Below are 18,360 nucleotides of genomic sequence, written 5' to 3' on the forward strand. Positions count from 1 at the left end.
GGGTGGAGATGCAAACACGTTTTGTGATATTACGGGTTACTGTTAAGCAGTGGCGGCTGGTGATGGAAAAAGTAGGGGGGGCTGAGGGAGATTTCTGCCGTTTATTTATTACATTAACACCAAAGTAACGACTTAAAAACAAATAGCATCTAATGTAATTATTATGAATTTAGAATGTCCTTGTAGATTTCAAATATTGTTCTTTCAAAGACAAGGTCATACCAAGTCATACACATCATATTAGGAAACCAAGTCATACAAGGTGAACTTATAATTGCTGTAATTTGCGTCAATATTCAATATACACAAAGAGGCAAATAGTCGCTGTTATTACATGGAGTAACCACTAGATGAAGAAGACTGTGCATTACCAATTGTAATGGTGAGCAAGTCAATAAAAATTATTTACATTGTCTCCAGTGTTCACATAAATCGTACAGCAAACCACCTCTAAGACAGACACACAAAAAAAACATAAAACTCCTCCAGAGACACAACAGCATCTCCTCTGCTCCTCCAGGGACACAACAGCATCTCCTCTGCACCTCCAGGGACACAACAGCATCTCCTCTGCTCCTCCAGAGACACAACAGCATCTCCTCTGCTCCTCCAGGGACACAACAGCATATCTGGAGGAGCAGAGGAGATGCTGAGTGCCTGGAGGAGCAGAGGAGATGCTGAGTGCTTGGAGGAGCAGATAAGATGCTGAGTGCTTGGAGGAGCAGATGAGATGGTGAGTGCTTGGAGGAGCAGATGAGATGAAATGTTTCATGTCCTGAACACCGTTTCACACCAGACTCGATCGGTCGCTGCGGTTTTAAAAAGCAAACAAGGGAAGCAAAACAGCGAGTTAGTTACTCCACAGCCGGTTAGCCACGGCTTCCTAGTGTACCATGTCCGCGAAAAGCCTCTAGTGTACGACGCTTCCTTGTCTTTCACCTGCTGTCTGATGTTAATTTGTGGCTGGTCCGGTCCCATTTCTTTTATTTTTTGTTTTTCAGCCAGTGGTCTTCTTTCAAACGGAGTTTGAAGAAGAGATTGCACGGTCAATATGGTGTGGAAATGTCTCATGTAGTTGGTCAATTGGAACTATATTAGGCAGTAATAACAGCTATGGTTTTTATCTTAAAACAAAAAAGGATAACTCTGTTGGACAACTACTCAATTGTCTTGACGACATATAGGCCTGGATGGCTTGGAACTTTTTTAATTTTAATGACTTGGGTCAATGCAAAGTTTCTACATGGCTTAACTGATTCAAACTGAACTTACCAATATATTAAGCCCTGGAGGAAGAGTGTATCTTAGTCAATGTATTATTAATTATTTCATTCAGCAAAGCTCTCTTCAGGAAGACAGCCACTTCGTCATCCAGCGGGTTTGGTTAAAAAGTTAACATATCTTGATGGAGCAAAAGAGGTGGGGTTAGCTGTCGTCCTTCTACCTCGACTAAACCAAGGTGTGAATTAACCTTGATTGAGACTGCGTCTATAAGATATACAGGACAAGAAAAATGCACTGGATGTAAACTGTACGTGTGTTGAATCAATTATACGGACGCAAACTGGAGAACGAGACGAGCGTTTGCTGTGATTCTTGCGCTTCAGACTCTACCTTTATTTTACAGGAATGCATCTTTTTGTTATCGTGGTCATCGTGCCCGAGACCCGTAATGATTACTCTGCAGGTCTTTTGCAGCGGGGCAACAGCCCGGCGTCGGTGGATTCCGTTCGCGAGGCCAAAGATTCGGGTTTGAATGGCAGCCCCGAGAATGATTTGTTTAGTCTCTTTAGTCTTTTTTGACCCGCGAGCCCGGCCGACCGCCGCCCCACCCCGACGTGCGAGAATAGGCGAAGGCCCGTTCATCGCTGCTTGCAGCTTTAATTATTATTATTTCACCACTTCAATCGCACTTTTGGGGCCTTTGCCATGTTCAAAAACTCTTGAATTTTTGCGTGCGCTTCAGAAGTGCGAAAAATTTATATATTCTTGGGGTCGCGCAATTTGGCGATGAAAAAAAGTGCTCTCTAGCGCCCCCTAAAGTGCTGCCTCTGGGGACATTTTTGTCCACTTTTACGGATTGACTTGAAATTTTGCACACAGGTGCTCTTGGATGTGCTCTACAAAAAAGTCAATCATGGTATGCAAATGCGCCTACCGTTTTATGGCCGCCATTTTGAATTTTGTGAAAAACACGTTTTTGCGAACTCCTCCCAGACGCTTGGTCCGATTTTGACGAAATCTTCACCAAAATGATCATTGGCTCAATGCCATCAAAAGTTATTAAAAGCTTGTTGATATCTCATTTAGTTTTTAATTGATGGACTAATCAAGTTGTCGTGGGTGTGGCCTAAAAAGGAAAGACCAATAACTTTAAAAGTAAAAGGCCTGTCGCCACCAAATCTTTAGGACATGTTCACATTGGGTTGTAGAACTTCCCCTGAGAATTAAAAAAAAATCGAACATTAGGGGGCGCTATGGTGATTTACTGTATTTTGGCCTTTTTTTCGCAATTTCCACCGTATTTTGGTTTTACAAACGAACGAACTCCTCCGAGAGTTTAAATCCGATCGATTTCAAAATCGGGCCAGTTGATCCTGACCCCCTTGGGGTCAAAAGTTATTAAAATCAAGAGTTTTCATAAAACTACCTGGGCGTGAGCGTGCGTGCAGTTTGGACAATTTTGGAAGATTTTTTTCCAGAACGGAAAATGGTATAACTCCAAGGAACATTGATATTTCTGGCTATAAATGTATATTCATGATGCTTGTGTAGGCCTTTAAGTAATGCCATGCAGTGATTTTCGAAAAAGTATAGCGCCACCTATTGGCTTAGGTCAATGCAAAGTTTCTACATTTACATGTCCATTTCCTAGCCCTTTAATCTGATCAACTTCAAATCTGGGAATATAAGACGTAAGACTGTGACGATGGCTCACAGTGAGAATTGGGAGTTTTGGACCAACTTTGTGGCTGTGACGTCGCCATATTCGCATGAAAGTTCAAGCACATCTTCTGAGCCTCGGCACACTCCAAAACTCTTGAAAACCTCTGTGAGTATCCTACGTGATGACCTTTACAGACCTGATGTGCAGTTTTGGATCAAAAGTGAAAAATTGCCTCCATTGCGCCCCCTGGAAGATTTTGACGAAGCCCCGCCCGCACCCTGTTTGACTGACAAGTCCGCTGATTTTTTACCAAATGTATTAAAGGGAGACTTAAAAAAGTCTCTGAGGAATTTTCTCTAAAACAAACAGGAAGGCAGTTATAATTTTTGTAGTGTGAATATTACCTGTATTTTTGGCGGAGAGTGACCAATCCTATTTCAATGACTTTTCGAATTCTAAAATCCATCTGGAAGAATAGCTCAGTGAGTAAGGTGTTGGCCCCCCGACGCCATGGTCGGGGATCGACTCCCGACGAAATTATTTTTTTTTCTTCTTTTTTTAAACGTGTGTCCGGCTGATCTAACGGACAAAATGATTCAGTTTACTCTCCTTGCTGAGGTTATGGACTTTGTACACTTAAGAGCAGGTATGTCAAACTCGTTTCAGTTTAAGGCCAGAAACTGCTCCGTGGCCGCGCATACAGCTGACAGAAGAAGGTAAGGCTGATGCAGGACAGCTGGCTCACGGCGCAGCCGTTCGGCAGCGTGTCGCGGGTTTGACATATCTAACCTAGACAAATAACACGGACAGTTCAATATATTTACATCTGGATTTAAATACACGTATTCTGCAACATACGGGTGGAGATGCAAACACGTTTTGTGATGTAAATAGATGTTACGGGGAACTGGTAAGTTAAAGAACTTCATCACCCAGAATTCCCTATTCTTGGTTGACGGACATGCGCAGACTACGTGCGCGGCTGTGCGCACGTAGTCTGCGCATGTACGCCACTGGATTCCGGGTTTGTGTTGAACAGGCACAGTATCACCGCTCCGTATTTTAAACTGCTAACTACACACCTATACTTCATGAACTATTACTACTATGTGGATGTAAGCAAAGTGTTCTCATTCCCTCTTGGATGTGTGCAGCCAGTGAGGTACGTTTTGTTTAAGGGCTTGTTATATCTGCTCGACGGCACGGACAGCTAACTGGGCTAGAGAGAGGAGCTAGCGATTGCCGGACGGGCCAGCCAGTCAGCCAGCTTGCTAACTACACACCGATGCTTACGTCCACATGTACTCAACGAAGTGGAAACGCTTTTGACGGTGAGTGATTACGTTTTCCTTGTGCGTTCTCCAGTCTTACCCAGCATACGTCTTTTAGCTAAGCTAACTACGGTAGCTTTACAGCGTCAAAAGACACCTCTTCACGCTATTAACGCCACTTTGTTTACGTTTCCGTGTGCCCTAAATAACTTGGCCCGATTGAATCACTTTATTTACACACTATGAGTAGAACCGTGCTCACAGCAGCTAACTTAACTACTTTGTTGTTTAACTTCATTGTCTATAATCTGCCCGCAGCGTGCAGCCGGGCGCAGCTAAATGACACGTAATGTATTGTGCGTCTTCAATGCATTTCAATATGTTATATATTTATTGCCTTCACAATGAGCATGAATCTAACATTAAATGATATGATTAATATGCCCCTCATTCCAAAGAAATAATATACACACGTCAAGCTCATTATGGAGTTGAAACAACAAATTACTAAACTGTAAACAGTTAATATAAGAGAAAAAAATATTGTAATCAAGATAAATGTTTTCAAAACGTGTGATTAACTAGTCAATTGTCTATAATCTGTTGACAGCCATAATCGTATTCTGATAATACACGTTGGTGCTCAAATATTTTCAGATGGCCCGTGCAAAGTCATGCCACCAGTCTGAGGACATCACTGGGAATGGCACATGGGACACGTGGCTTTCAACTCCAGCGAGGTGGGAAAGCATTTCTTTATGTATATTTTGTTCTGTCTGCATAATTGTAAAAGACTTCTTCCCGCATTCGTACAACAGCATTCCATATCGTGTGACTGTCGATGGATGTAATAATTTGGCCTTCTTTTTTTCTTCCACCACACGGCACAGGTGGGCTTCACCGCGGGCAATCGTGGCAAAGACCCAAGTCGACTGGACCACAGCGGAAAATGATCCTTCCAGAGAAGAAGTTATTTACTTCTACAACGAATGGAAGAGTTACAACTTCCAGATGACAGCTCGCCGCTCATCCTTCTGGGCAACTTGAACATCCGACAGAACTTATGTGACCTACTGCGTTTATTTTCTCCTTTAGCTCTCATTTAAGTATTAAAATTCGCTGTATTTTTGCAAGAGAGGCACCAATCCTATTTGAGTGACGTTTCGATTGTGAAATTGTATTGGACCATATAGGTCATCTGCAGAGCGTTGGCCCCTGGCGCAGTAAACCAGGGTTTGATTCTTGGCATGCACAAGACTCCTCATGTGACTTAAAATGAATCCAGAATGCAATATTTGTTCAGTATGCAAGGGCAGTGATTTATTTAGTCATGTTTGGTCATGTTTTGGTTTTTTTACATGACAATATGGTTTGGTACATGCTGAGTTAATGAATATACATTCTAAAGTGCAATGTCCATATGTGAATAAGAGTTGTATACGTTTATCATAGTCAACATGGTGTGGAAATATCCCTTATGTAGTTGGTCAATGGGAACTATAGTAGGCCGTAATAACAGCTAAGGTAATTACAGGTGGCAAACTGGAGAACGAGACAAGTGTTGCTGTGATACTTATTGTGGTCATCGTGCCCGAGACCCGTAACGATTACTCTGCAGGTCTCTTGCAGCTCGGCAACAGCCTGGTGTCCGTTCGCGAGGCCGCAGATTCAGGTTTGAATGGCAGCCCCGAGAGTGATTTGTTTAGTCTCTTTAGTCTTTTTTGACCCGCGAGCCCGGCCGACCGCCGCCCCGCCCCAACGTGCGAGAATAGGCGAAGGCCCGTTCATCGCTGCTTGCAGCTTTAATTAGGGCCTGAGCCGACTGAAAGTCGGGCGAAAGCCCTATTGAAATTGCAAGAATTCTTCTTATTATTATTCTTATTATTTCACCACTTCAATCGCACTTTTGGGGCCTTTGCCATGTTCAAAAACTCTTGAATTTTTGCATGCGCTTCAGAAGTGCGAAAAATTTATATATTCTTGGGGTCGCGCAATTTGGCGATGAAAAGAAGTGCTCTCTAGCGCCCCCTAAAGTGCTGCCTCTGGGGACATTTTTGTCCACTTTTACGGATTGACTTGAAATTTTGCACACAGGTGCTCTTGGATGGGCTCTACAAAAAAGTCAATCATGGTATGCAAATGCGCCTACCGTTTTATGGCCGCCATTTTGAATTTTGTGAAAAACACGTTTTTGCGAACTCCTCCCAGACGCTTGGTCCGATTTTGACGAAATCTTCACCAAAATGATCATTGGCTCAATGCCATCAAAAGTTATTAAAAGCTTGTTGATATCTCATTGGGTTTTTAATTGATGGACCAATCAAGTTGTCGGGGGTGTGGCCTAAAAAGGAAAGACCAATAACTTAAAAAGTAAAAGGCCTGTCGCCACCAAATCTTTAGGACATGTTCACATTGGGTTGTAGAACTTCCCCTGAGAATTAAAATAAAATCGAACATTAGGGGGCGCTATGGTGATTTACTGTATTTTGGCCTTTTTTTCGCAATTTCCACCGTATTTTGGTTTTACAAACGAACGAACTCCTCCGAGAGTTTAAATCCGATCGATTTCAAAATCGGGCCAGTTGATCCTGACCCCCTTGGGGTCAAAAGTTATTAAAATCAAGAGTTTTCATAAAACTACCTGGGCGTGAGCTTGCGTGCAGTTTGGACGATTTTTGACGATTTTCCTCAAATATGTAAAATGGTATAACTCCAAGGAACATTGATATTTCTGGCTAGAAATTTTAATTCATGATGCTTGTGTAGGCCTATAAGTATTGCCATGAAAAGATTTTCGAAAAAGTATAGCGCCACCTATTGGCTTACGTCAATGCAAAGTTTCTACATTTACATGTCCATTTCCTAGCCCTTTAATCTGATCAACTTCAAATCTGGGAATATAAGACGTAAGACTGTGACGATGGCTCACAGTGAGAATTGGGAGTTTTGGACCAACTTTCTTGCTGTGACGACGTCATCTTCGCATGAAAGTTCAAGCACATCTTCTGAGCCTTGGCAAACTCCAAAACTCTTGGAAAGCTCATTGAGTGTCCTAGGTGATGACCTTTACAGACCTGATGTAGAGTTTTGGATCAAATGCTAAGAAATCCCTCCATTGCGCCCCCTGGAAGTTTTCGACGAAGCGGCGCCGGCACCATGTTTGACCTACAATTGTGGTGATTTTTTTAACAATTGTATTAAAGTGAGACTTCAAATAAAGTCTCTGACGACTATGCTCTAAAACAAACAGGAAGTCAGTTATAACCATATTAGTGTGAATATTCCCTGTAGTATTGCAAGAGAGTCACCAATCCTATTTGAAGGACGTTTCAAACCACTAAATTGTATCAGAGCAGATAGCTCATCTGCAGAGCGCTCGGCCCCCAGCGCTGGAGATGTGGGTTCGATTCCCAGCACGGCAGATCTTTTTATTTTCACCTCTATTTCGGTTTTGCACTTTGTACATCGCCTCAACCTATTTATTAAGACTCCTGATGTGACTTAAAATGTATTTAATGAATCCAGGATGTAATATTTGTTCAGTATGCAGGAGCAGTGATTTAATTTGTCATGTTTAGTTTTTTTACATGAGAATATGGTTCGGTACATGCTGAGTTAATGCGAACAGCTGACGTGGGGCGCTTGTGGTAGCGGGGCAGCTAACAGACACTTTAATATAATTACATCTATGGTTTAAATACTCGTATTCTGCCACATACTGGTGGAGATGCAAACACGTTTACTCTGCGATCTCCATAAACTGTCTCTGCTCTGCTCACTGAAGCAAAAGTCTCTGACGACTATGCTCTAAAACAAACAGGAAGTCAGCTATAATTTTTTTTAGTGTGAACACTCCCTGTAATTTTGCAAGAGAGTCACCAATCCTATTTGAGGGACGTTTCGAATTACTACATTGTATCAGAGCAGATAGCACATCTGTAGAGCACTCGGCCCCCGGCGCTGGAGATGCGGGTTCGATTCCAGGTGCGGAAGATCATTTTTTTTCACCTCTATTTCGGTTTTGCACTTTGTACATCGCCTCAACCTATTTATTAAGACTCCTGATGTGACTTGTCAACTTTTTGCAGGCCTTTTGCAGCTCGGCAGTAGCCTTGTCTTGGTGGATTCCGTTCATGAGACCACAGAGTAAGGTTTGAATGCCGGCCCCGAGAGTGATTTATTTTGTCTCCTTAGTCTCTTTTTGACCCGCGCGCCCGGCCGACCGCCGCCCCACCCCGACGTGCAAGGGGGCGAAGGCCCGTTCATCGCTGCTTGCAGCTTTAATTAGGGCCTGAGCCGACTGAAAGTCGGGCGAAAGCCCTATTGAAATTGCAAGAATTAATTCATTATTATTATTTCGCCACTTCGAACGCACTTTTGGGGACTTTATCATGTTCAAAAACTCTTGAATTTTTGCACGCGCATCAGAAGTGCGCAAAATTGACGTATGATTCGGGTCCCGCAATTAGAGGAGAGAAAAAAGAACTCTCTAGCGCCCCCCAAAGTGGCCGCAATGTTAATTTTTTTTTTTACTTTTACCGATCGACTTGGAACCTTTTCACACAGGTTCTCTTGGATGTGCTGTACACAAAAAAAATTATGGTATGCAAATGCGCCTACCGTTTTATGGCCGCCATTTTGAATTTTGTGAAAAACACGTTTTTGCGAACTCCTCCCAGACGCTTGGTCCGATTCTTACGAAATCTTCGGCAAAATGATCGTTGGCTCGATGCGATCAAAAGTTATTGAAAGAATGTTGATATCTCATTTTTCAATAAAGTTATGGACCAATGAAGTTTGTAGGTTTGTGTCCTGAAAGTTCAAAGGCCTATAACTTTTTTTTTTTCTAACCGTCATTTTCACCAAATTTTGAGGACATGTTCACAATGAGTCCTAGAACATCCCCAAATTTTCCCAGAATATTTGAACATTAGGGGGCGCTGTGGTGATTCTGTGTATTTTTGGCCATTTCCTTCAATTTTTGCATTTACAAACGAACGAACTCCTCCGAGAGTTTAAATCCGATCCATTTCAAAATTTGGCAACTGGTTCCTGACAGCCTTGGGGTCAAAAGTTATTAAAATCAAGAGTTTTCATAAAACCACCTGGGCGTGAGCTTGCGTGCAGTTTGGACAATTTTGGACGATTTTTTTCCAAAATGTAAAATGGTATAACTCCAAGGAACATTGATATTTCTGGCTATAAATGTATATTCATGATGCTTGTGTAGGCCTTTAAGTAATGCCATGCAGTGATTTTCGAAAAAGTATAGCGCCACCTATTGGCTTAGGTCAATGCAAAGTTTGTACATTTACATGTCCATTTCCCAGCCCTTTAATCTGATCAACTTCAAATCTGGGAATATAAGACGTAAGACTGTGACGATGGCTCACAGTGAGAATTGGGAGTTTTGGACCAACTTTGTGGCTGTGACGTCGCCATATTCGCATGAAAGTTCAAGCACATCTTCTGAGCCTCGGCACACTCCAAAACTCTTGAAAACCTCTGTGAGTATCCTACGTGATGACCTTTACAGACCTGATGTGCAGTTTTGGATCAAAAGTGAAAAATTGCCTCCATTGCGCCCCCTGGAAGATTTTGACGAAGCCCCGCCCGCACCCTGTTTGACCGACAAGTCCGCTGATTTTTTACCAAATGTATTAAAGGGAGACTTAAAAAAGTCTCTGAGGAATTTTCTCTAAAACAAACAGGAAGGCAGTTATAATTTTTTTAGTGTGAATATTTCCTGTATTTTTGGCGGAGAGTGACCGATCCTATTTCAGTGAGTTTTCGAATTCTCAAACCCATCAGAAGGTTTAGCTCTCCTGGTAAGAAACCGCCCCCCCGATCCTATGGTCGTGAGATCGTGTCCCGGCGAAATCAATTTTTTTTTTTTCCTCCTCTTTTTAAAACGCGTGTCTTCTGATCTAACGAACAAAATGATTCAGTTTACTCTCCTTGCTGAGGTTATGGACTTTGTACACTTAAGAGCAGGTATGTCAAACTCGTTTCAGTTTAAGGCCAGAAACTGCTCCGTGGCCGCGCATACAGCTGACAGAAGAAGGTAAGGCTGATGCAGGACAGCTGGCTCACGGCGCAGCCGTTTGGCAGCGTGTCGCGGGTTTGACATATCTAACCTAGACAAATAACACGGACAGTTCAATATATTTACATCTGGATTTAAATACACGTATTCTGCAACATACGGGTGGAGATGCAAACACGTTTGGTGATGTAAATAGATGTTACGGGGAAATTTTAAGTTAAAGAACTTCATCACCCAGAATTCCCTATTCTTGGTTGACGGACATGCGCAGACTACGTGCGCACAGCCGCGCACGTAGTCTGCGCATGTTCCGGTTTTGTGTTGAACAGGCAAAGTATCACCGCTCCGTATTTTAAACTGCTAACTACACACCTATACTTCAGGAACTATTACTACTATGTGGATGTAAGCAAAGTGTTCTCATTCCCTCTTGGATGTGTGCAGCCAGTGAGGTACGTTTTGTTTAAGGGCTTGTTATATCTGCTCGACGGCACGGACAGCTAACTGGGATAGCGAGTGGAGCTAGCGGCTGCCGGATGGAGCAGCCAGTCAGCCAGCTTGCTAACTACACACCGGTGCTTACGTCCACATGTACTCAACGAAGTGGAAACGCCTTTGACGGTGAGTGATTACGTTTTCCTTGTGCGTTCTCCAGTCTCACCCAGCATACGTCTTTTAGCTAAGCTAACTACGGTAGCTTTACAGCGTCAAAAGACACCTCTTCACGCTATTAACGCCACTTTGTTTACGTTTCCGTGTGCCCTAAATAACTTGGCCCGATTGAATCACTTTATTTACACACTGAGTAGAACCGTGCTCGCAGCAGCTAACTAACTACTTTGTTGTTTAAAAGCGTCAGCTAAATGACACGTAATGTAATGTGCGTCTTCAATGCTTTTCAATATGTTATATATTCATTTCCTTCACAATGAGCATGAATCTAACATTAAATGATATGATTCATATGCCCCTCATTCCAATGAAATAATATACACACGTCAAGCTCATTATGGAGTTGAAACAACAAATTACTAAACTGTAAACAGTTAATATAAGAGAAAAAAATATTGTAATCAAGATAAATGTTTTTCAAAATGTGTGATTAACTAGTTAATTGTCTATAATCTGTTGACAGCCCTAATCGTATTCTGATAATACACCAAATACTACTGTAACTCTCTGCTGGCAGGTCTCCCTGCTGCCGCCATTCGACCACTGCAGCTCATCCAGAATGCAGCAGCTCGACTGGTCTTCAACCTTCCAAAATACTCCCACACCACTTCTCCGCTCTCTTCTTTGGATACGAGTGGCTGCCCGCATGCAGTTCAAAGCATTGGTACTGACGGACCACGCTGTGAATGGATCGGGAGCAGTCTACATCCGGGACATGGTGAAACCCTGCATCCCAACCCACGCACTCCGATCTGCATCTGGCAAGCTGCTTGTTCCTCCCTCACTGAGAGAAAAGCACTCGACGAGATGGCGACTCTTTGCTGTCCTGCTCCCAGATGGTGGAATGAGCTCTCTGATGACATCAGGACCGCAGAGAGCCTCTACATCTTCCGTCGAAAACTCAAGACACACCTTTTTAGACTCTACCTTGACTAAAACACTAGCAAACCGTAGCACTAACAAATGGTAGCACTTAAATTGTACTTATAATGCCACTTATCTTTAACATGTTTTGGGCGGTGATTTATTCAGTCATGTTTAGTCATATTTTGTTTTTTTTACTTGTCAATATGGTTTGGTACATGCCGAGTTAATCAATACACATTCTAAAGTGCAACGTCCATATGTGAATAAGAGTTGTATACGTTTATCATAGTCAACATGGTGTGGAAATATCCCTTATGTAGTTGGTCAATAGGAACTATAGTAGGCAGAAATAACAGCTAAGGTAATTACAGGTGGATATTTCTGGGAATTAACCTTGATTGAGACTGCATCTATGATATCTAAGATATACAGGACAAGAAAAATGCACTGGATGTGTATATGTGTTGAATCAATTATACAGACGCAAACTGGAGAACGAGACAAGTGTTGCTGTGATACTTATTGTGGTCATCGTGCCCGAGACACGTAACAATTACTCCGCAGGTCTTTTGCAGCGGGGCAACAGCCCGGCGTCGGTGGATTCCGTTCGCGAGGCCGCAGATTCAGGTTTGAATGGAAGCCCCGAGAGTGATTTGTTTAGTCTCTTTAGTCTTTTTTGACCCGCGAGCCCGGCCGACCGCCGCCCCACCCCGACGTGCGAGAATAGGCGAAGGCCCGTTCATCGCTGCTTGCAGCTTTAATTCTTATTATTTCACCACTTCAATCGCACTTTTGGGGCCTTTGCCATGTTCAAAAACTCTTGAATTTTTGCGTGCGCTTCAGAAGTGCGAAAAATTTATATATTCTTGGGGTCGCGCAATTTGGCGATGAAAAAAAGTGCTCTCTAGCGCCCCCTAAAGTGCTGCCTCTGGGGACATTTTTGTCCACTTTTACGGATTGACTTGAAATTTTGCACACAGGTGCTCTTGGATGTGCTCTACAAAAAAGTCAATCATGGTATGCAAATGCGCCTACCGTTTTATGTCCGCCATTTTGAATTTTGTGAAAAACACGTTTTTGCGAACTCCTCCCAGACGCTTGGTCCGATTTTGACGAAATCTTCACCAAAATGATCATTGGCTCAATGCCATCAAAAGTTATTAAAAGCTTGTTGATATCTCATTGAGTTTTTAATTGATGGACCAATCAATTTGTCGGGGGTGTGGCCTAAAAAGGAAAGACCAATAACTTAAAAAGTAAAAGGCCTGTCGCCACCAAATCTTTAGGACATGTTCACATTGGGTCCTAGAACTTCCCCTGAGAATTAAAAAAAAATCGAACATTAGGGGGCGCTATGGTGATTTACTGTATTTTGGCCTTTTTTTCGCAATTTCCACCGTATTTTGGTTTTACAAACGAACGAACTCCTCCGAGAGTTTAAATCCGATCGATTTCAAAATCGGGCAAGTTGATCCTGACCCCCTTGGGGTCAAAAGTTATTAAAATCAAGAGTTTTCATAAAACTACCTGGCCGTGAGCTTGCGTGCAGTTTGGACGATTTTTGACGATTTTTCTCAAAAATGTAAAATGGTATAACTCCAAGGAACATTGATATTTCTGGCTATAAATGTATATTCATGATGCTTGTGTAGGCCTTTAAGTAATGCCATGCAGTGATTTTCGAAAAAGTATAGCGCCACCTATTGGCTTAGGTCAATGCAAAGTTTCTACATTTACATGTCCATTTCCTAGCCCTTTAATGTGATCAACTTCAAATCTGGGAATATAAGACGTAAGACGGTGACGATGGCTCACAGTGAGAATTGGGAGTTTTGGACCAACTTTGTTGCTGTGACGACGTCATCTTTGCATGAAAGTTCAAGCACATCTTCTGAGCCTCGGCACACTCCAAAACTCTTGAAAACCTCTGTGAGTATCCTACGTGATGACCTTTACAGACCTGATGTGCAGTTTTGGATCAAAAGTGAAAAATTGCCTCCATTGCGCCCCCTGGAAGATTTTGACGAAGCCCCGCCCGCACCCTGTTTGACCGACAAGTCCGCTGATTTTTTACCAAATGTATTAAAGGGAGACTTAAAAAAGTCTCTGAGGAATTTTCTCTAAAACAAACAGGAAGGCAGTTATAATTTTTTTAGTGTGAATATTACCTCAATTTTTGGCGGAGAGTGACCAATCCTATTTCAGTGACTTTTCGAATTCTCACATCCATCTGGAAGAATAGCTCAGTGAGTAAGGTGTTGGCCCCCCGATGCAATGGTCGTGAGATCGACTCCCGACGAAATCATACTTTTTTTTTTTTTCTTCTTTTTTTAAACGTGTGTCCGGCTGATCTAACGGACAAAATGATTCAGTTTACTCTCCTTGCTGAGGTTATTAAATAACTGTACACGTTAGAGCAGCTGTGTCACACTCGTTTCAGCCACATACGGCTGCTGGGCACAGCTGCCGTATGTGTGGAGCTGGCGTTGCAGCCCGGTACGGTCTGGACGGTGCAGCCGTTCGCCAGCGTGTCGCGAGTTTGACACATCTAACCTAGAAAAATAACACGGACAGTTCAATATATTTACATCTGAATTTAAATACACGTATTCTGCCACATACGGGTGGAGATGCAAACACGTTTTGGGATTTTACTAGATGTTACGGGGAACTGTTACGTTAAAGAACTCAATTACCCAGCAGTCTTTGTTGACGGACATGCGCAGAGTAGAGGGCGGCTCGTAGTGTCGCGTGAGTTAATGCTGTTATCGCGAGAGGTCGCCATTGAAGCCCCGGCGTTGAACAGCTGCAGCTCGTATCAAGTCCGTATTTTATATTTTAAACTGCTAGCTACACACCTATGCTTAAATCCAAACGGACTAAACCAAGTGGAAACGCTTTGGTAGGTGAGTGATGACTTTTTCCTTGTGCGTTCTTCAGTCTTACCCACTTAAATAGCGGGGATACTGTAAACATGCTAACACTAATTCGGTGCTATTAGCTGCTTAAGGGACGTCCCGTCACAAACATCTCTTTTTTTCCGCGTCTCCGGCTGATCTAACGAACAAAGTGGTTCAGATTACTCTATTTGCTGAGGTTATTGACTTAAATAACTACACTTTAGAGCAGATTTGTCACACTAATTTGAGTTTACTGCCGGCTGTGGCTGCTGTGCACTATTTAGCACAGCCCAGGGCAGCCTATGCTATGCTTGAAGAACATCAACTAGCATACGTATTTTGTTCCTGTAAAGCTAACTACGGTAGCTTCACGGGAATAAAAGACCCCTCTTCACGCTATTAGCGCCACTTTGTTTACGTTTCCGTGTGCCCTAAATAACTTGGCCCGATTGAATCACTTTATTTACACACTACTACTCGCAGCAGCTAACTAACTACTTTGTTGTTTAAAAGCGTCAGCTAAATGACACGTAATGTAATGTGCGTCTTCAATGCTTTTCAATGTTATATATTTATTTCCTTCACAATGAGCATGAATCTAACATTAAATGATATGATTAATATGCCCCTCATTCCAATGAAATAATATACACACGTCAAGCTCATTATGGAGTTGAAACAACAAATTACTAAACTGTAAACAGTTAATATAAGAGAAAAAAATATTGTTATCAAGATAAATGTTTTACAAAATGTGTGATTAACTAGTTAATTGTCTATAATCTGTTGACAGCCCTAATCGTATTCTGATAATACATGTTGGTGCTCAAATACTTTCAGATGCCACGTGCAAAGTCATGCCACCATCAATGGGAATGGCACATTGGACACGTGGCTTTCAACTCCAGCGAGGTGGGAAAGCATTTCTTTATGTATATTTTGTTCTGTCTGCATAATTGTAAAACACAGACACCCAACTAATTCTCTCCTTCCCCGACTCGGACACTCAGGTGGCGGCACGGATCTCTGCATGTCTGACTGACATCTCCCAGTGGATGTCCGCCCATCACCTGAAGATCAACCCCGACAAGACTGAACTACTTCTCTTCCCTGGAAAAAACTCGCCCACTCAGGACCTGACTGTTAACTTTGGCGAACACCGTTAACATCAGGAGAATACGACCCCTTCTCACTCAGAAGGCGGCGCAGGTACAGATTCAGGCTCTTGTCATCTCTCGCCTCGACTACTGTAACTCTCTGCTGGCGGGTCTCCCTGCTACCGCCATACGACCACTGCAGCTCATCCAGAATGCAGCAGCTCGACTGGTCTTCAACCTTCTGAAATACTCCCACACCACACCGCTTCTCCGTTCTCTTCATTGGTTACTAGTGGCTCCCCGCATCCAGTTCAAAGCATTGGTACTGACGTACCACGCTGTGAATGGATCGGGACCAGTCTACATCCGGGACATGGTTAAACCCTACATCCCAACCCACACACTCCGATCTGCATCTGCCACGCTGCTTGTTCCTCCCTCACTGAGAGAAAAGCACTCGACGAGATCGCGACTCTTTGCTGTCCTGGCTCCCAGATGGTGGAACGAGCTCTCTGATGACATCAGGACTGCAGAGAGCCTCTCCATCTTCCGTCGAAAACTCAAGACACACCTTTTTAGACTCTACCTTGACTAAAACACTAGCAAACCGTAGCACTAACAAATGGTAGCACTTAAATTGTACTTATAATGCCACTTATCTTTAACATGTTTTGAAACTGCTTAGTTAATGAAAAATGTACTTTCTTGTTACTTGTTCTTCTGAGTTTGTATCTCTATGTGGAAATGCACTTATTGTACGTCGCTTTGGATAAAAGCGTCAGCTAAATGACATGTAATGTAAAAGCCTTCTTCCTGTGTTCTTACAACAGCATTCCATTACATATCGATGTAATAATTTGGCCTTCTTTTTTTCTTCCAGCACACGGCACAGGTTGGCGTCACAATCATGGCAAAGTTGACTGGACCACAGCGGAAAATTATCCTTCCAGAGAAGAAGTTATTTACTTCTACAACAAATGGAAGAGTTACAACTTCCAGATGACAGCTCGCCGCTCATCCTTCTGGGCAACTTGAACATCCGACAGAACTTATGTGACCTACTGCGTTTTATTTTCTCCTTTAGCTGTCATTTAAGTATTAAAATTCGCTGTATTTTTGCAAGAGAGGCACCAATCCTATTTGAGTGACGTTTCGATTGTGAAATTGTATTGGACCATATAGGTCATCTGCAGAGCGTTGGCCCCTGGCGCAGTAAACCAGGGTTTGATTCTTGGCATGCACAAGACTCCTCATGTGACTTAAAATGAATCCAGAATGCAATATTTGTTCAGTATGCAAGGGCAGTGATTTATTTAGTCATGTTTGGTCATGTTTTGGTTTTTTTACATGACAATATGGTTTGGTACATGCTGAGTTAATGAATATACATTCTAAATTGCAATGTCCATATGTGAATAAGAGTTGTATACGTTTATCATAGTCAACATGGTGTGGAAATATCCCTTATGTAGTTGGTCAATGGGAACTATAGTAGGCAGTAATAACAGCTAAGGTAATTACAGGTGGATATTTCTGGGAATTAACCTTAAATGAGACTGCATTTATGATATCTAAGATATACAGGACAAGAAAAATGCACTGGATGTGTATATGTGTTGAATCAATTATACAGACGCAAACTGGAGAACGAGACAAGTGTTGCTGTGATACTTATTGTGGTCATCGTGCCCGAGACCTGTAACAATTACTCCGCAGGTCTTTTGCAGCGGGGCAACAGCCCGGCGTCGGTGGATTCCGTTCGCGAGGCCGCAGATTCAGGTTTGAATGGCAGCCCCGAGAGTGATTTGTTTAGTCTCTTTAGTCTCTTTTTGACCCGCGAGTCCGGCCGACCGCTGCCACCCCGACGTGCAAGGAGAGGCGAAGGCCCGTTCATCGCTGCTTGCAGCTTTAATTAGGGCCTGAGCCGACTGAAAGTCGGGCGAAAGCCCTATTGAAATTGCAAGAATTCTTCTTATTATTCTTATTATTTCACCACTTCAATCGCACTTTTGGGGCCTTTGCCATGTTCAAAAACTCTTGAATTTTTGCGTGCGCTTCAGAAGTGCGAAAAATTTATATATTCTTGGGGTCGCGCAATTTGGCGATGAAAAAAAGTGCTCTCTAGCGCCCCCTAAAGTGCTGCCTCTGGGGACATTTTTGTCCACTTTTACGGATTGACTTGAAATTTTGCACACAGGTGCTCTTGGATGTGCTCTACAAAAAAGTCAATCATGGTATGCAAATGCGCCTACCGTTTTATGGCCGCCATTTTGAATTTTGTGAAAAACACGTTTTTGCGAACTCCTCCCAGACGCTTGGTCCGATTTTGACGAAATCTTCACCAAAATGATCATTGGCTCAATGCCATCAAAATTTATCAAAAGCTTGTTGATATCTCATTTAGTTTTTAATTGATGGACCAATCAAGTTGTCGGGGGTGTGGCCTAAAAAGGAAAGACCAATAACTTTAAAAGTAAAAGGCCTGTCGCCACCAAATCCTTAGAACATGTTCACATTGGGTTGTAGAACTTCCCCTGAGAATTAAAAAAAAATCGAACATTAGGGGGCGCTATGGTGATTTACTGTATTTTGGCCTTTTTTTCGCAATTTCCACCGTATT

At 42.7% G+C, this 18,360-nt stretch overlaps 2 long non-coding RNA genes across 2 annotated transcripts; both read left to right on the top strand.

The window, feature by feature from the left end:
• The first annotated feature begins 3,603 nt into the window (after positions 1-3,603).
• LOC134105187 (uncharacterized) lies at positions 3,604-5,681 on the top strand. Its single transcript, XR_009942466.1, has 3 exons — positions 3,604-4,218; positions 4,816-4,898; positions 5,049-5,681. It is a non-coding gene; the product is annotated as an uncharacterized LOC134105187 (long non-coding RNA).
• Positions 5,682-10,109: 4,428 nt separating this feature from the next.
• Positions 10,110-16,687, top strand: LOC134105223 (uncharacterized). The gene is made up of 3 exons (XR_009942472.1): positions 10,110-10,825; positions 15,484-15,555; positions 15,654-16,687. It is a non-coding gene; the product is annotated as an uncharacterized LOC134105223 (long non-coding RNA).
• Positions 16,688-18,360: the final 1,673 nt, after the last annotated feature.

This window comes from Pungitius pungitius, chromosome 15, assembly GCF_949316345.1.
Source record: "Pungitius pungitius chromosome 15, fPunPun2.1, whole genome shotgun sequence".
Lineage (NCBI taxonomy): Eukaryota > Metazoa > Chordata > Actinopteri > Perciformes > Gasterosteidae > Pungitius > Pungitius pungitius.